At 46.0% G+C, this 20,586-nt stretch overlaps 1 pseudogene; it reads right to left on the bottom strand.

Annotated features, from left to right (window-relative positions):
• Window positions 1–3,707: 3,707 nt before the first annotated feature.
• On the bottom strand, window positions 3,708–19,420 carry LOC136463229 (protein STRICTOSIDINE SYNTHASE-LIKE 10-like; annotated as a pseudogene).
• Window positions 19,421–20,586: the final 1,166 nt, after the last annotated feature.

Raw genomic sequence — 20,586 nt, forward strand, 5'->3', positions numbered from 1 at the left:
CATTCAGAAAGCCAGTTCCTTCAAACTGAAGCTCCAACTGCTGCTGAAATCGCAGCCAGCCGCGTGTGCGCGAGCAACCCATAATCCGCGACGATTTTATCAGCGCAGTGCAACTGTCACTGCAGGCGGTGCTTATCTGATCCTGTCTGCTTTCATCTGAATGTGTATGTTTATCTATAACATTGGATGTTTGATATATAGAGTATTAAACATATACTAAAAAAATAACTAATTACATATATTGCGACTAATTTGCGAGTCAAATTTTTTAAGCCTAATTAGTCTATGATTTGACAATGTGGCGCTACAGTAAATGTGTGATAATGACAGTTTAATTAGGCTTATTCGTCTCGTGAATTACTGAGGACTTCTAATTTGTTTTATTATTACTATCCAAATATTTCTATGTAACACTGCGATATGACATTCGATGTGATATCACTAAATTTTACTCTCTGGATTTAAACACTACCTTAGTACGGTGACTACGTGCATACCGTATTCTACCTGTTCAGCATTACTGCCTTCATTTGGGTGAAAAAAAGGAAGGGGAAACTTTTTTTGGAGGTGGATGCCAGGCTTTGTCGGTGCATTCATTTGTGATAATTTGCACTGATGTGAGATATGTCAATTATCAGATGCAATTCCATTGTTTTCGTCTTATCTTCCTTTACTTTTTTTTTCCTGTTATACAGGGACAAGTGGACCCGACTCAATAATGGGGGCATTTTCTTTTCATCTCTTCTTCTTTCGATGAGCATGGAATGTCCACCGTCTTAAGTGGTGTTTAGATTCTGTGACTAAAATTTATAAGATATATTGAGAGAATGTTGCATGGGATATTCGGATACTAATAAAAAAATAAATTACATAATCCGTCGGTACTCCACGAGAAGAATTTTTTAAGCCTAATTAATCTGTCATTAGCACATATTTACTGTAGCACTACATTGTTAAATCATGGACTAATTAGGCTTAAAAGATTCGTCTCACAAATTAGTCACAAACTATGCAATTAGTATCATAATTAGTCTATATTTAATAGTCTATACATATGTTAAACATTTGATAGGACAACGACTAAAATTTAAGAGGGGCAATCAAACACCACCTTATTCTGGCTTGCCAAAGAGAAAAGGAATCCCCGGCGTCATGATCGATTGATCGTGACACACGACGACCCAAAGGCCCAAGCGACCTGCTGCATGCATCGGTGACGATCCGTTCGGCTCAACGTGAAGCTGCCAAAATGGCAATCAGCCGTGCGGCAAAGCAACCGAACCTGCCCACAACTAACTAATCCATCCAGTATGATAATTGATATCGTTAGCGCGCTCACCGCTCACTGGACGAACCACCGCAGCAATAACGCGTCTGTCAGTCTTCCCTGCAAATTTTGGCGCACGGCTTCGTGTCCGTATTGCACTGATCCAGTGATCTTCAGTTTTGTTTTCACCACTGTGATGTGTATCCGTACTTCCTCCATAAAAAAAAGTGACGCTATAAGATTCATACTAGGTTTATAGAAAATATTAATAACATTTGTGTATGTTCAAATAAATTTATTATAAAAAATATATTCAACGATTTATCTACCGATAGTAATTATGAAATATAAATATTAATACTTTTTTTATATATTTAGTTAAAGTTGAGAATGTTTTACTTTTTAAAAAATAAGAATGACATTTTTTATGAGACGGAGGATGTACTTGTTTTGTACGGCAATTGCAAGGTACTTTCTCCATCCACAAAACAAATCTAGTTTGTAGTACCCAAAGTATCTTAAGTTTAAATAACTATAAACAAAAAATTATCAATATCTATAACATCAAATAAGCATCATTAGATTTTTAATGAAATATTTATAATATTATATTTATTTAGTGTTATAAATATTAATATTTTTATACATATATATTTGATTAAACTTGATACATGTTAACCAATATTGTATAGTTTCTTGGACAGAGCTAGGTAGTACTATATATATACGCATTTCTGGATAAATGGCAAGTATAGGCAATTGCTATGTCATGTACAGCAGAGATTGTGGGCTGCAAGATTCCACAAACGTTTGGGTTAAGCAAGAACAGAGGCTTCAGCAAACTCATAAGTCTCCCCAGGAGTACATCCATAGGGTCTCTATGGACCATCTGAGGGGTTTCATGTCTATGTTGTGTGGTTTTAGGCATTTTGGACCATCGCACCTACCTGGATAGACCATCGGTCAGCCATGGTGAAGGCATCGAGGCTCACCCTCAAGCTTGTCGAGAGTAGACTGGGCTATGGTCTGCTAAAAGGTTAATTTTTGTAGAGGTGTTGCTAGGAGGGTCTAGAACAAATCTAGGGAGGTACATAGGTGGATTTTGCTTAGGCGAAGGCCATCCATAGCTAATCTACCAAATTTTGTACTTAGAGGATGAATTGGATGGCGGTCTTCGCTAGGGGTGTGACTAGAGCTTACCAAAGGGCTTAAGAATTACTAGCAATGGCCCATAGTTAGCATAGAGGGGTTGTTGGTGAAGTTCCTTCTTGTCATTTCTATCACGGTCAGTTGTGTTGCTATGACCAGCTGTGGGGTTGTGGGTCGACCCGGCAGCGATAGGAGTCTTCATTAGCATGTGAATAGGATCCCCAATTATTGTCCGAATGTAGGCTAATAACCTGTCAGTGAAGCATAATCACTTTTGGCTCATGCGTACCTGACAACAGTGATTGACTATTAGTAGTGTATACGTGGATCTAACTCGTGGTAGTTACTAAAATTAATTGTATCTCCAAATTAGATTAAGCAGCCCAAGTCCAAAGCAGTTTGAACGAAAATGTAGCTATTTATCTTTTTTAACAACAATGCGCTATATCAATTAACGACCGATCTCCAATAATTATATGCTTTTGTTTAAATTTTATTGCGAAAAATAGTTTGAGTACGTGTTTGTTGGTAACATCACTTATGCAGGTGTATTTGTTGGTAACATCAGTGAAAAAAAGGTTATTTATAGTAGAGCAACCATAGCGACAGAATTGTTATGAGGTCCAGGTCAAGTTGACAACGTAAGCTAAATCAATCCACAATTATACAGATCACGCAACAAATATAATATTTTGTGTCATGGTTAATATTGTCCATCTATGCGATGGATTATCTTGGATACGACACAAAAGCAAACAAACCCAGATAACACATGAAATTCCCACATATAAACTCTAAAATCATAAACGACTTTGTACATCTAATAATAATAAATAATAAAATCAATATAAATGTAATTAGAGCCATAAGAAGATACTCTCTCCACTTTAAATAAATGCATAATAATACTAATGTTTAATATTTGAACGGAGGGAGTACAATCTATAACTAAAACTACTTTCTAAGGGCACCCGCAATGGTAAGAACCAGTCAGTAGTTCTAAGCCAACTTCTCCAACAGTGCTAATTTTTAGCACATAGCTTTTAACATGGTAGCCTTATATGACACTCTCATGTAACCTTAAAATATGTGTAAGAGCTTAGCTCTTCATTAAGAACTAGATTTTCTCTCTCTTCCATTAAAATATGAGAAAAATACTTAGAGCTAACTTAAAAGTCAATTGTTGGAATGATAATAAAAAAAAGCTAATTGTTGGAGCTGCCCTAATCTAAATACCAGAGGGCATGTTACTGTGTAGCTAGTATATTATCTGATCCAGCACTGTAGTAATCTAAACTAGGCCCCCGTAGTCCAATTCTACGGATCCTAGCCACGGCTGGCCGTCTTTCTCAGCAACGTCGCTCAGAGTCACGCCCTTAGCCGCTGTCAGCTCCTCCACCGCCTCGCCGTCTACACCAAGCCGGACACCAACGAGATGCTTCACTGGAGGGGCCGTCGCGTCGAGCCGCGCCTTCTCCTGGTTGAGCGCTACCCAGTAGCCGCCCCTGGCGTCGCGCCTCACATTATCCGGGTACCCAGGCAGGTCCGCGAGGAGCTCGTACTAGCCGGCCTTGGGCCCCTTGAGGCAATACCTGAACGCCTGGCACGGCACGGTGTGCGCCACCACCACATGCGTCCTGTCGCTGCTGACCGCCACGCCGTTGGGGTACGGCAGGTCGGCCTTGAGCACGGTGACCTGCTTTGTCCGCGCGTCATACTTGAGCAGTCGCCCGTGGCGTCGGCATTCATCATGATCTCGGTGTTGAACCTGCGCGGGTACGTGGCGCTGTTGTCCGTGAAGTACATGTTGTTAGCCCATAGGATCAGCGACTCACTTGAGTCAATCACTCACCAGTTTTGTCGATCGCGATAAACGTTGTCTGACCATACAGTATAGCTAGAGGTAGAAGAAGAAAAGGAGAACAAAGCATACACACACAACAGAGACACCAGCGTTAGCCGAAGCTCTGTATAGAAAATGGCAAATCTGAACTCTCACTTTACTGAGTTGCAATGACAAACTATATATACAACTCTATCAATCTAGTTATAGTACATCTACCATGTTACTACAGTGACTACATGTAACAGCAGGGCTGACTCTGAGGCCTGCTCCTATTGTGGCTACAGTGTGGTAGATGAGCCGTTCGGCGCCTGCCCTTACAACGGCTACAGTACCACAACAGGATACCTTTTCGGCGCCATCTTTCCTTGCCATGTGTTCACACAAGGGAGCAGTAGATTATCTAACGATTCTTTCCCTAATCCTACTGCTAACCCTTGAACCCATCCATGCCAATCATCTTCTTCAGCTCCATGAGTCGAAGACGGCTGAGCGGCTTGGTGAGGATGTCCGCGAGTTGCCGACCAGTTTCGACGAACTCGATGACGATTTTCCCTCCATCGACACAGTCCCTGAGGAAGTGGAACTTCACGTCAATGTGATTGCTCTGGTCGTGGAGAACCGGATTCTTCGCGAGGGCGATGGCGGGCATCATCAGTGCTGGTGGGTGAGCTTCCACACCAGTCAGCCCGCCCAGCAGCCGACGCAGCCACACAACTTAGCACGCTATTGTGGCTGTCGCTACGTACTCTGCCTCACACGTAGATAGCGCCATCACCTTCTGTTTCAGCGATAGCCATGAAATTGGAGCCGATCCGAGGAAGACGAGCACGCCAGAGGTGCTCCGCCGTCCGTCGATATCCCATGCATTGTCTACGTCGTTGAACACAGTGAGTTGTAGCCTACTTCCGCCGGTCTTAGGAAAGACGATCCCCTGATCCACCATCCCTTTGATGTAGCGCAGTAGCCGCTTCACTGCAGTCCAGTGATCCTCTCTTGGATCCTCCATGAAGCGACTGACGTAGCCTACGGCGAACGCAATGTCCGGCCTCATATGGATTAGGTAGCGCAGACCACTGACAATGCTTCGATAGAGTATTGCATCTACCTTCGTCGTGGTACTGGCCTTCGTCAGCTTCAGCTGCTCCTCCATTGGAGTCACGCATGGCTTGCACTCAGCCATGCCGGTCCGCTCCAACAGCTTCGAGGCGTACGTGCTCTAACCGAGCGTGAGTGCCTCATTCCCTTGTCTCACATCAATGCTGAGGTAGTAGGAGAGTGCGCCGAGATCGCTCATTCAAAAACGAGCCACTATCTCACGCTTGAAGCTATCGATGTCCTCCGCATGCGCACCAGTGACGATCAAGTCGTCTACATACATGCCGACGATGAGCTCCTCCTTTCCCTATTGCCACATGTAAAGCGCATGCTCGGTTGCGCACCTAATGAACCCAAGCTCGCCCAGCGTGGCGTCAAGCTTGGCGTTCCATGCTCGTGGGGCCTACCATAGCCCGTAGAGCGCCTTGCGCAGTCGGAGCACCCTATGCTCCGCTCCCTTGACGGCAAAACCTAGAGGTTGTCTGACGAAAACTATCTTCGCCAGCTCACTGTTGAGGAAGACCGATTTTACGTCTAGGTGATGGATGTGCGAGTCCTTTGCTGCTGCCAAAGCCAGTAGCAAAAGGACAGACTCCATGCGCGTCTCCATGCGCGTTACCGGTGCAAAGACCTCCTCGAAATCGATGCCCTCATGCTAGACAAAGCCTCGGGCGACGAGGCGCGCCTTGTGCTTAACAATGTCCCCGTGCTTGTCCTGCTTGACTTTATACACCCACTTTAGGCTGATGGACGACATCCTGGAGGTGGATCAGCGAGCTCCCAAGTCTCATTTTCCTCGATCGTCTTCATCTCCTCCATCATCGCTCATCGCCAATTTCTATCACGCTCGGCCAGCGTGAATGTGGGTGGTTCCTCTACACTGACGAGCAGTAGCTCTGGGTCGTTGAGCAGCCTATTCGCTAGGCCTGAGGGCCCTGTGCCGCTGACGATGTCGTCCAGCCTGCAGAACCACACCTCCTTACCATCGTGGAAGGCATCCATGAACTCAGTGATGTCACTTGGAGGTGAGGCAAACTCAATCAGTATTGATGGAGTTCCCTGTTCCACCGGAGTGATCGACACAGCACCTAGAGTCCTCAGCACTCCGGATACAGTGCTCGGCACTACTTTTGGACCGCTCATCACCACTCCTAGAGTGGTCTGCACCCCTCCTAGAGTGCTCGACACCCGTCTTGCAGTCATCGGCACCAATGCAAGACCCCTTGGCACTGCTATGGGAGTATGTCGGCACCCGTCTTGGAGTGGTCGCCACCACTGCAGGATGTCCCCGCTCCACTCCTGGAGTGCTCGGCTTCCCTCCTAGAGTGCTCAGCTCTGTCGTTGGAGTGCTTGGCACCCCTCTCGAAGTCCTCGACACCTCTTCCCTAGCGTCTCCACCACTATGGATGACCAAGTGCTCAACGATGAAGGTGCTGGTGAAGCCGCTAGCTTCCCTCATGCTCGGACTATTCTAGTCCCAGGCTACCTTCTCGTCGAACACAACGTCACACGAGACAAGAACCTTGTCTCCGCGTGGGTCATAGAGCCGGTATGCCTTGGTACCCTCCGCGTAGCCAAGGAACACCATCGGTGTCCTTCTGTCCTCTAGCTTGGTCAGGACCAGCTTTGTCTTCCTGACGTGGCTGATGTAGCCAAATGTCCTGAGGAAGGACATGCTCGGCTTGCGTCCATGCCAAGCCTTGAATGGCGTCTTGTCCTTCAGGGCCTTGGTGGGAGCACAGTTGAGGATGAACACTGCCATGGTCACCGCCTCACCCTAGAACCTTGCCGGCATGCCTTTGGCCTTCATCATGAATTGAGCTATGCCGACCACCGTCTGGTTCCGTCGCTCCACCATGCCATTCTGCTATGGCGAGTACAGCATGGTATGGTGCCGCACCACACCCTAATCCGCGTAGTACGTAGAGAACTCCACCGAATTGAATTCGCCACCATGATCAGTCCTCAACACTCGTAGCTTCTTGCCGCTCTCGGCCTCCACACGCATCTTGAACTTCTTGATCACCGCGCCGCTTCATCCTTGCTCATTAGGAGTTGTAGCCACATGTAGCGGCTGCAATCATCCATGAGCAGGAGGAAGTACCGTCGACCACTATTTGTTGCTGGCGTGATTGGCCTGCAGAGATCGCCGTGGACGAGCTCAAGAGCATCCGCCCCGAGATACTTGGCCGCCTTTGGGAACGACAACCTCCTCTGCTTCCCTGCCAGGCAGCTATCACACAGCTCACCTCTGTTCTCGATGTGACATAGTCCTCGGACCATCTTCTCCAGCCAACCAAGCGTGTTGAAGCTGAGATAGTCAAACCAGGCATGCCACAGCCATGGCTCCCTGGTGTGCCTTGCCGCTAGGCACACCGGCTGCTCCACCTTTAAGTCGAGCAGGTACAACTGGTTCTAGGACCTCTTTACCTTAGCGAGAAGTCGCTGCTCCTGGTCCCTGATCCTAAGGACTCTGTCCTTGATTAGTACCTTGCTACTACGCTCATCTAGCTGGCCAATGTGGATAATGCTTGAACGCAGCTGTGGGATGTAATATATATTTGTTAGCACATGGTGCTCGCCGTTCTGGCACCTAAAGATGATGGTGTCGCGCCCTCGGATTACCACGTGTGAGCCATCACTAAACTTCACCGTACCGGTCACATTGTCGTCGAGCTCAGAGAAGACATCCTGGGAGCCCGTCATATGGTTGCTGGTACCAGAGTTCAGGTACCACCGCTGCTCCTACTCACTGTCCACACGTCCAAGGTTGACTTGGGCACGCGGTTCGTCGAGGTTGGCAGGCTTCAGGGTCTTCCCAGGCCCTTTCACCGTCAGCACCTCTTCCTTCTTCTCAGTCTCAACATCGTGCAGTGCACCGAACGTCGCCATCAGGATAGTGTGAAAGATCCTAATGGCTAGAGGGGGGGGTGAATAGCCTAATAAAAATTTGTACAACAACACTTAACAAAAAGATTAGACAATTATGAGGCGAAGCAAGTGTTGCACTAGCCTACTCAAAATGCAAGCCACCTACCACAATTCTAGTTTAGATAGTGTCTATTCACACAAAAGCTATGACACTACCCTATGTTAGCGTGCTCTCAAAGGCTAACTAAAGAGCCACACCAACCAACCAAGCAAGCTCTCACAACTAGCTACACTAAAGAGCTTGTCAACTAGTTTGCAGTAAAGTAAAGAGAGTGATCAAGAAGGTTATACCACCGTGTATATGAAGAAACCAATCAATCACAAGGATGAATAACAATGAAGACCAATCACCTCGGAATCAATGATGAACACAATGATTTTTACCGAGGTTCACTTGCTTGCCGACAAGCTACTCCTCATTGTGGTGATTCACTCACTTGGAGGTTCACGCGCTAATTGGCTTCACACGCTAAACCCTCAATAGGGTGCCGCACAACCAACACAAGATGAGGATCACACAAGCCACGAGCAATCCACTAGAGTACCTTTTGGCTCTTCGCCGGGGAAAGGTCAAGAACCCCTCACAATCACCATGATCGGAGCCAGAGACAATTACCCCCTCCGCTCAATAATCCTCGCTGCTCCAAGCCATCTAGGTGGCGGCAACCACCAAGAGTAACAAGCAAAATCCATAGCAAAACACAAACACCAAGTGCCTCTAGATGCAATCACTCAAGCAATGCACTTGGATTCTCTCCTAATCTCACTATGATGATGAATCAATGATGGAGATGGATGGGAGGGCTTTGGCTAAGCTCACAAGGTTGCTATGTCAATGAAAATGGCCAAGAGAGTGAGCTTGAACCGGCCATGGGGCTTAAATAGAAGCCCCACGAAATAGAGCCGTTGTACCCCTTCACTGGGTACAACGCAGGGTGACCGAACGCTCCGGTCCGATCGACCGGACGCTGGCCCTCAGCGTCCGGTCACATGATTCATGCCACGTGTCCCCTGCTTCAAATACTATTCGTCAGATTTCAACAGGCATCAGTTGATCGGACGCGTTGGTTAGAAAGTGACCGGACGCTGGACCTCAGCGCGTCCGGTCATTTCTAGTAAGGTTCCAAACACAAATTTTCATGACCGGACGCATCCGGTCATGCCCAATCGGACTCACCCAGAGTCCGGTCATTCAACGTCTCCTTTGTGCGCCTCACGTCAGCCTACGTCAGCACTGACCGGACGCACCCTGCTAGTGTCCGATCGCAGAGCGACCCAGTGTCCGGTCGTTTGACCGACGCCAGCGTCTTCGCTGATACATCTGACCGGACGCGCTTGTCCAACCGAGGCCAGTGTTCGGTCACTCCCAGTGACCTCCGTCTTTTTTGTCTAGGGCGCCGGTGGCACCGTTGGACTATCCGCACTCTACGGGCGGACACTCCGTCGGTGGAGTTTCTTACCCTTGCTCCCAAACTTCACCACCCTTGATCAAATGTGCCAACCACCAAGTGTATCACCTTGTGCACATGTGTTAGCATATTTTCACAAACATTTTCAACGGTGTTAGCACTCCACTAGATCCTAAATGCATATGCAATGAGTTAGAGCATCTAGTGGCACTTTGATAACCGCATTCCGATACGAGTTTCACCCCTCTTAATATTACGACTATTAATCCTAAATGTGATCACACTCTCTAAGTGTCTTGATCACCAAAACAAAATAACTCCTATGGTTTATACCTTTGCCTTGAGCTTTTGTTTTTCTCTTTCTTCTTTTCAAGTCCAAGCACTTGATCATCATCATGGTATCATCATCATCATGCTATGATCTTCATTTGCTTCATCACTTGGAGTGTGCTACCTATCTCATGATCACTTGATAAACTAGGATAGCACTTAGGGTTTCATCAATTTACCCAAACCAAACTAGAGCTTTCAATCTCCCCTTTTTTGGTAATTGATGACAACCCTTTCACAAAGATATGAATTGAAATTCAATTGAATCTATGTTGCTTGCCCAAGCATATTTATCATGTGTAAAAGGATATGGATAAGTTTCATGAACCCCAAATGGTAGCAATTTGCTCCCCCTATATATGTGCTAAGAGTTTGGATTGTAGCTTGCACATATGCTTGGATAGGAAATATAGGAGTTAATGTCTACCAAATGATGCTAAGGTATAAAAGATGGACCTTTAAAGCGTGATACCAATCGGAGTGCACCATTATACCATCCCTAGCGCCATGGGTAGCTCTATACCACTTGGAAACATACTTGAAAAGATACCACTTGTAAAAACTTACTTGGAAATAAAAGTTATCTAGTGATTTCATTTCATCATTCAATCTTACAACTAGCATATATCATACAAGAATGGATATTTTGAATTTTAAAACTTATGCCATACAAGCAAACAAATGAAATGCACATTCAAATGCACCATACAAGTTTATGAGCTTGCTCCCCCTACTTGTGTGCTCAAAATTTTAATTGATTCCTTTTCTTTGTCATATCTCTCCCCCTTTGATGTCTTTTCACCATCTTAGTACACTAATATATCTTTCCCCCTATCACTTATATCTTTGTTTCTCTCCACCTTTGTCATCAATAACCACAAAGGTTCAAAAAGTAGATAGGTTAATATTATCAAAGTCAATCAATGGGGTGAGGATAATTTTCTCAAATTTGGTTCAATCTAGATCATTTGCCAAAGATGTCTAACTCGGTTTGATCCAAGAATAAGCTTCTTCACACCTCCAAATAAGGGTTATCTTGTACCATGTTGAGTTAAACACTTAGAGTTCATTTTCTAGATCAAACACTAGGTTTACAAGCCCATAAATATGTCATATGCTACCACTAGATTAAGTCAAGCATAGACACAATAGTGATACCATATAAACATCAAATTCATTTGATTTACATGAATGAGCCTAATAAAATGGAGAGATGATTAGATGCACTAAACATGTCCTTAGCAAGGATGTATGTCATACCAAACAACTTTTACCTTGAATAACTCGAAGGAGAGGCATATCATGTAAGTGGGGGGGGGTGCATCAACACATATTTGAGAAATCCAATATGTTCAACTCATTCCTTAGCTTGCAAAACATTTTCTCATCCAATGGCTTGGTGAATATATCGGCAAGTTGATCTTTGGTGCCTACACTCTCAATGCAAATATCCCCTTTTTGTTGGTGATCTCTTATAAAATGGTGGTAGACATCAATGTGTTTTGTTCTTGCATATTGAACCAGATTGTTGGTCAACTTGATTGCACTCTCATTGTCACATAGCAATGGCACTTTCTTGAATTTGATTCCAAAATCACTCAAAGTGGCCTTCATCCAAAGTACTTGTGCACAATAACTATCGACGGATATGTATTCGGCTTTGGCGGTTGATAATGCAACACTATTTTGCTTCTTTGATGACCATGAAATAAGTGATCTTCCCAACAATTGACATGTGCCCGAGGTGCTCTTTCTTTCAACCTTGCATCCCGCATAATCCGAGTCGAAGTAACCAACTAGCTCAAACTTTGCTCCTTTGGGATACCACAAACCAATATTTGGTGTATGCTTCAAGTACCTTAATATCCTCTTTGTGGCCTTCAAATGACTTTCTCTTGGTGAGGCTTAAAATCTTGCACACATGCATACACTAAACATGACATCCGGCCTTGATGCAGTCACATAGAGTAGGCTTCCAATCATAGACCGATACAATTTTTGATCCACCATATTTCCACTTGCATCACTATCCAAGTTTCCATTTGTTCCCATTGGTGTGCTAATGACTTTGCTATCACTCATGCCAAACTTCTTGATCATGTCCTTGATATACTTGCCTTGACTTACAAATGTACCATTCTTCAATTGCTTGATTTGAAGACCAAGGAAGTAACTTAACTCTCCAATCATTGACATCTCAAACTCATTAGCCATCATCTTTCCAAACTCATCACAAAAGTCTTGATTGGTTAATCCAAATATGATATCATCAACATAGATTTTACAAATAGGTCTTTTCCAATCTTCTTGATGAAAAGAGTGGTGTCAACCTTGCCCATTGTGAACCCTTTAGAGAGTAGGAAATCTCTTAATCTCTCATACCATGCTCTTGGTGCTTGCTTTAAGCCATACAATGCTTTCTTCAACTTGTACACATGGTTGGGTTTCTTATCATCTTCAAAACTGGGAGGTTGCTCTACATATACTTCTTCATTGATGTAGCCATTGAGAAATGCACTCTTAACATCCATTTGATAGAGTTTGATGTTGTGGGCACAAGCATAGGCTAGCAAGATTCTTATTGCTTTCAATCTAGCAACCGGGGCATATGTTTCTCTAAAGTCAAGACCTTCAACTTGTGTATAGCCTTGTGCTACTAATCTTGCTTTGTTCCTTACTACTATCCCATCTTGATCTTGCTTGTTTCTAAAGACCCATTTGGTTTCAATCACATTGTGTCCCTTTGGTCTCTCTACTAATTCCCATACTTGATTTCTCATAAAGTTATTCAATTCTTCATGCATAGCATTCACCCAATCAACATCCTTCAATGCTTCATCTATCTTCTTTGGTTCAATGGATGACACAAATGAGAAATGCTCACAAAATGATGCCAATCTTGATCTTGTTTGTACACCTCTTGAAATATCACCAATGATAGTGTCCAAAGGATGATCTCTTGCAATATTGGTTGGTTGGAGGATAGGAACTTGATTGCTTGCACTTGCTTGATCATTGGGTTTAGATGATGTACTAGCCACTTGATCTTGTTCATTGTCATGAGAGTCACTTGTACTAACTTGATTTGTATCATCTTGCATATTTGAGTTAAAGAGCACTTGCACTTGATCATCTTCATCATCATTCACTTGCCTAGGCCTCAATTCACCAATATCCATGTTCTTCATGGCATTTGAAAGTTGAATGCCTCTAACATCTTCTAAGTTCTCATTCTCTACTTGTGAACCCTTGGTTTCATCAAATTCAACATCATGAACTTCCTCAAGAGTACCACCATCCAAATTCCAAACTCTATAAGCTTTGCTTGTAGTGGAATAGCCAAGTAGGAATCCTTCATCAAATTTCTTGCCCAATCTTGTGCTTTTCTTCAAGATATAGCATTTGCAACCAAAGACCCGAAAATATGCAATGTTGGGCTTTCTACCATTCAAGAGCTCATATGGTGTCTTCTCTTTCAATCGGTGACAATAGAGGCGGTTGCTACAATAGTAAGCCGTGTTGATGGCTTTGGCCCAAAAAGATTGACTCACATTGTACTCACTAAGCATAGACCTTGCCATATCAATGAGTGTTCTATTCTTCCTCTCAACAAGGACATTTGATTGAGGTGTGTACTTGGCCGAGAATTGATGTCTAATTCCAAATTCATCACACAACTCTTCAATTCTAGTGTTCTTGAACTCACTACCATTGTCACTTCTAACTCTCTTGATGGTTGTTTCAAACTCATTGTGAATGCCTTTGACAAATGATTTAAATGTTGCAAATACATCACTTTTGTCCACTAGAAAGAATACCCATGTGTATCTAGTGTAATCATCCACTATCACAAAGCCATATTTGTTTCCACCGATACTAGTGTATTGTGTTGGCCCAAACATATCCATGTGCAATAACTCAAATGCTTTGCTAGTGCTCATCATGCTTTTCTTAGGATGGGTGTTTCCAACTTATTTGCCGGCTTAACAAGAGCTACAAAGTTTATCCTTCTCAAACACAACATCTTTCAAGCCTCTAACTAAGTCATGCTTAACCAATCTATTCAATTGTTTCATTCCAACATGACCAAGCCTTCTATGCCATAACCAACCCATGCTAGACTTAGTGAACAAGCATGTAGATAATCTAGCTTCACTAGCATTGAAATCAACCAAGTATAAATTCTCATATCTAAAGCCTTTGAAGATCAAGTTAGATCCATCTACACTTATGATCTCTACATCATCTACCCCAAATATGCATTTGAATCCAAGATCACACAATTAAGCCATGGATAGCAAATTGAAGTTCAAGCTCTCTACTAGCAATACATTGGATATGCTCATGTCATTTGATATTGCAATCTTACCAAGCCCTTTGACCTTGCCTTTACCACTGTCACCAAATGTGATACTATCATAACCATCATTGCCATTGGTGTTGATTGAGTTGAACATTCTTGCATCACCGGTCATGTGTTGAGTACACCCACTATCAAGAACCCAATGCCTTCCTCTAGCTTTGTAATTGACCTACAAAAGAAGATCAATTCTTTTTAGGTACCCAAACTTGCTTGGGTCCTTGAAGGTTAGTCACTAAGCTCTTTGGTACCCAAATGGCTTTCTTGCTGCTCTCGGCCTCCGCACGTATCTTGAACTTCTTGATCGTCGCCGCCGCTTCATCCTTGCTCGTTAGGAGCTGTAGCCACATGTAGCGGCTGCAATCATCCATGAGCAGGAGAAAGTACCATCGACCACCATTTGTTGCTGGCGTGATTGGCCTGCAGAGATCACCGTGGACGAGCTCAAGAGCGTCCGCCCCACGATACTTGGCTGCCTTTGGGAACGGCAACCTCCTCTGCTTCCCGGCTAGGCAGCTATCACATAGCTCGCCTCTGTTCTCGATGTGACGTAGTCCTCAGACCATCTTCTCCAGCTGACCAAGCGCGTTGAAGTTGAGATAGTCAAACCGAGCATGCCACAGCCATGGCTCCCTGGTGTGCCTTGCCGCTAGGCACACCGGCTGCTCCACCTTTAAGTTGAGCAGGTACAACTGGTTCTAGGACCTCATTACCTTAGCGAGAAGTCGTTGCTCCTGGTCCCTGATCCTAAGGACTCTATCCTTGATTAGTACCTCGCTACCACGCTCATCTAGCTGGCCAATGTCGATAATGCTTAAATATGGCTATGGGATGTAATATACATTTGTTAGCACGTGGTGCTCGCCGTTATGACACCTAAAGATGATGGTGTCGCGCCCTCGGATTACCATGCGTGAGCCATCACTGAACTTCACCGTACCGGTCACATTGTCGTCGAGCTCGGAGAAGACATCCTGGGAGCCTGTCATGGGGTTGCTGGTACTAGAGTTCAGGTACCACCACTGCTCCTACTCACCGTCCACACGTCCGAGGTGGACTTGGGCACGTGGTTCGTCGAGGTTGACAGGCTTCAGGGTCTTCCCAGGCCCTTTCATCGTCAGCACCTCTTCCTTGTTCTCGATCTCAACGTCGTGCAGTGCATAGAACATCGCCATCAGGATAGTGTGAAAGGTCCTAATGGCTAGAGGGGTGGTGAATAGCCTAATAAAAATTTGTACAACAACACTTAACAAAAAGGTTAGACAATTATGAGGCGAAGCAAGTGTTGCGCTAGCCTACTCAAAATGCAAGCCACCTACCACAATTCTAGTTTAGATAGTGTCTATTCACACAAAAGCTATGACACTACCCTATGTTAGTGTGCTCTCAAAGGCTAACTAAAGAGCCACACCAACCAAGCAAGCAAGCTCTCATAACTAGCTACACTAAAGAGCTTGTCAACTAGTTTGCAGTAAAGTAAAGAGAGTGATCAAGAAGGTTATACCGCCATGTATATGAAGAAACCAATCAATCACAAGGATGAATAACAATAAAGACCAATCACCTCGGAATCAATGATGAACACAATGATTTTTACCAAGGTTCACTTGCTTGCTGGCAAGCTACTCCTCATTGTGGCGATTCACTCACTTGGAGGTTCACGCGCTAATTGGCTTCACACGCCAAACCCTCAATAGGGTGCCACACAACCAACACAAGATGAGGATCACATAAGCCACGAGCAATCCACTAGAGTACCTTTTGGCTCTTCACCGAGGAAAGGTCAAGAACCCCTCACAATCACCATGATCGGAGCCGGAGACAATTACCCCCTCCGCTCAATGATCTTCGCTGCTCCAAGCCATCTAGGTGGCAGCAACCACCAAGAGTAACAAGCAAAATCCATAGCAAAACACGAATACCAAGTGCCTCTAGATGCAATCACTCAAGCAATGCACTTGGATTCTCTCCTAATCTCACTATGATGATGAATCAATAATGGAGATGGATGGGAGGGCTTTGGCTAAGCTCATAAGGTTGCTATGTCAATGAAAATGGCCAAGAGAGTGAGCTTGAACCGGCCATAGGGCTTAAATAGAAGCCCCCACGAAATAGAGCCGTTGTACCCCTTCACTTGGTACAGCACGGGGTGACCGGACGCTCCGGTCCGATCGACCGGACGCTGGCCCTCAGCGTCCGGTCATGTGATTCATGCCACATGTCCCCTGCTTCAAATACTATTTGTCAGATTTCAACGATCATCAGTTGACTGGACGCGTTGGCTAGAAAGTGACCGGACGCTGGATCTCAGCGTCCGGTCATTTCCAGTAAGGTTCCAAACATGAATTTTCACGACTGGACACGTCCGGTCATGCCCGATCGGACTCACCCAGCGTCCGGTCATTCAACGTCTCCTCTATGTGCCTCACATCAGCCTACGTCAGCACTAACCGGATGCACCCTACCAGCGTCCGATCGTAGAGCGACCCAACGTCCGGTCGTTTGACCGACGCCAGCGTCTTCGCTGATACATCTGACCGGACACGCTGGTCCAACCGAGGCCAGTGTCCGGTCACTCCCCGTGACCTCTGTCTTTTCTATCTAGGGCGCCGGTGGCACCGTCGGACTATCCGAACTCTACGGGTGGACACTCCACTGGTGGAGTTTCTTACCCTTGCTCCCAAACTTCACCACCCTTGATCAAATGTGCCAACCACCAAGTGTATCACCTTGTGCACATGTGTTAGCATATTTTCACAAATATTTTCAAGGGTGTTAGCACTCCACTAGATCCTAAATGCATATGCAATGAGTTAGAGCATCTAGTGGCACTTTGATAACCGCATTCCGATATGAGTTTCACCCCTTTTAATAGTACGGCTATCAATCCTAAATGTGATCACACTCTCTAAGTGTCTTGATCACCAAAATAAAATAGATCCTATGGTTTATACCTTTGCCTTGAGCTTTTGTTTTTCTCTTTCTTCTTTCCAAGTCCAAGCACTTGACCATCATCATGGTATCATCATCATCATGCTATGATCTTCATTTGCTTTATCACTTGGAGTGTGCTACCTATCTCATGGTCACTTGATAAACTAGGTTAGCACTTAGGGTTTCATCAATTTACCAAAACCAAACTAGAGCTTTCATAGTGGCCTCATCATCATCGTCAGCTTACGCTAGATGAGCCTCAGCCTTATTCTCCTACTTACGATTTGGGCACTCCCTTGCCCAATGGGCTGTCTTCCCGTAGCGTCGGCAGGCGTTGGGGTCGACCTGCTTCTTCTCTGAAGAAGCCTTGCCGCGGTGCTTGCCATCGCCACTACAGCTAGAGAAGGCTACCCCAGAGTTCCTCCGAGCAGCCCACTCCTCCTCTGTCAGTAGTAGTTTGCCGCTGTCCTTCGTTGTTGTCGCCTACTCTAGGCGCTCATCCACCGTTCGCAGATGGCCTGTCACATCCTCAATGATGAGGGTGGACAAGTCCAGCATCGTCTCTATGGAGAGAGCGATCTGGATGTACTTTACCAGCATGGAGTGGAGGTACTTAGAGACCGTCTCCTCTTCGTCGATGGTGAAGTCATGGCTCTTCAGCTTGCTGATGAGTGTCTGTAGGCAGAAGGAGAAATCCTCCACTGATTCACCATCCTTGAACTTGAGGTTGGCATACTCCTGCTTCAGAAGCTAGGCCGTCGCTATCTTTGCACGGTCGAAACCGACGCGCATCGCTGCAATAGCCTCCCACGCCTCCTTTGCAGAGCTTTTTGCTTCCTGTAGCTCCCTGTACTTTATCGGTACAGCAGCAAGGATAGCCTCCAACGCTGACATGTCATCTTCTTCATTATTGGTGCCCTTGTTAATAGTATTTTAGAGCCATTGGGCTCTGAGCTTGACCTTCACGGTCATCGACCACTCTCCACAGTTGGTGCGAGTCAGCGTCGGTGAACTAGTGTCGCTGACCTCCCGCACCGTGTGAACAATGACCTCCTATCGTGGCTGGGCAGCCACAACAACTCTGCTGCTGTCGCCCATCTTCAAACCGTTCGTCATCGCCAGTGGTTACTCCGGCGACGACACTTATACGACTCTGATACCACTTGTTGGCCCACAAGATCACTGGCTCAGGTGAGTCGATCACTCACCAGTCTTACCGACCACGACAAACATTATCCGACCACACACTATGGCTAGAGGTAGAAGAAGGAAGGTAGAACAGAGCATACACATAGCAGAGACACTAGCGTTGGTCGGAGCTCTATATAGGAGATGGCAAATCTAAACTCTCACTTTACTGAGTTGCAGTGACAAACTATATATACAACTCTATCCATCTAGTCCTAGTACATCTGCCATGCTGCTACAGTGACTACTGCTCCTGCTGTGGCTACAGTACGATAGGCGAGCCATTCGGTGTCTGCCCTTGCAAAGTACTACAATATCACATCAGGGGATCTTTTCGACACCGCCTTCCCTTGCCATATGTTCACACAAGGGGGCAGTAGATTATCTAACACACGTCGCCCGTGCCCTAGTCGACGTCGAGTCCGTTGACGAAGTGGAACGGCGCGCCATTGTCCGCTTGGGTCGCCAGCACCTGGGCCTTGCCGTCGTCGGGCCTGACCTTCATGAGCCTCATGTACGCATCGGCGATGTAGAGGTCACTAGTCATGCATGGCGTAGAACTGCAGCCCAAGCGGGCAGCCGCACATGCTCTCCGTCTATTCCGACGGCACCATGGACGCCGTGCATAGTGGGATCTTCCGGTAGTTTGGACTGTGGATGAAAGTGGTCTAGCTGACGGCGCTGCCGCCCCACTTGAGGACGCGACCGTCGGAGATGCCAGCGTAGGGGCCCTGGCCGCGCCGGTCGAAGGCAAGGCTCTCGGCGCCGGTGACATCGTCGGACAGCGGCAGGTGGAAGCCCCAGAGCGTGGGCGTGGTCTTGATCGGCTCGGCGGCGCACAGCGACGCCGGGAGCAGGAGCGCGAGGGCCACAGCGAGTAGAAGTGATGCAGCATGTTTAATGCGCCCCATCTCGCTCGATTATGTTGTTAGTTAGCCGATGGAGCTGCGCAACTTCGGTTTGATGGGATGGCATGGCGGGCAGGTAGGTGCCTTTTTATTGGCCTGGGTGCGCGGTGGCCGGCGGTCATGTCGGACTCGGACACGGCCTTGCGTGGCCGTCCTTGTTTTCGTTTTCCAGGGTCCAATCCGATGTGTTGTCCGAGCCCACCTCGGCGCTGTTTGTTTGGTTCCATTGTCCGACTCGCTCGGGACTCCATTTTTTTCATGTCTGCTTTCGGAATTTGCAGTGCGCTAGACAAACTTAGCACAAAAATTCTGCCTCCTATCACTCGTTGATTGAACAAATAAAGGCTAGAATAAGTTTATTTCTTATAGTAAATATTCCCTTCATCTAGAAATAATTAATAAGTGATACTTTATTTATATACAAAAGAAAAAAATCAAACTTTATAAATTTTGACCAACAATTATTCAAAATATATGCAAGATTTAGAGCACAAAATCTACATAATTTGCCTCTAGCAATCCTTCACAGCAACACGTCAAAGCGCGCTCATCCATGGAGGTGTGTCGGATGCCAGCATCGTCCCTGACATAGCGGACACCACTTTCGAGCCTGCCTGCGTTCGAAGACATCGAGCTCAAAGATCTATTGCACGACCATCTGCAGCGGTGGCACAGGGTCATCGATGAGCATGGTGAGCACGGCCATGGCGCAACGAGGTGAATGCAGGTGCCACCTAGGTGAGCGCCCAGCCAGCGCCAATGGCCGAGGGAGGATGCGAGCATGGGCGTGGTGCGGGGCCGGCAAGCTCAGGCTGGTATGCAGCGTGACAAGGCGAGCGTGGGCGCTATCGCTGTGTGGTGAGTGCAGGTACGGCCAGAGAGAGCGTGCATCCAAAGGTGTGACTATGAAGGATTGCTCGAGAGGCAGAAGATGTGTCAGCGCCACTGAAGGCAACCAGCATGACGCTGTCTTCTACGGACATCTCATGTGGTCGTGATGATGGCCGGCGCCAGAGCCACTCCGCGCGCCGGCACGTGGCAAGGACCGGCCCCTCAATATCCACATACGGGAGGATTTATTAGAATAAAGGAAAGCTGATAATAAAAATAGAGAAAATAACTGGAGAATTATTTAGAAAATAAGATCAAGTTTATTTAGGAAGTAGGAG

Source organism: Miscanthus floridulus, chromosome 7 (assembly GCF_019320115.1).
Source record: "Miscanthus floridulus cultivar M001 chromosome 7, ASM1932011v1, whole genome shotgun sequence".
Classification (NCBI taxonomy): domain Eukaryota; kingdom Viridiplantae; phylum Streptophyta; class Magnoliopsida; order Poales; family Poaceae; genus Miscanthus; species Miscanthus floridulus.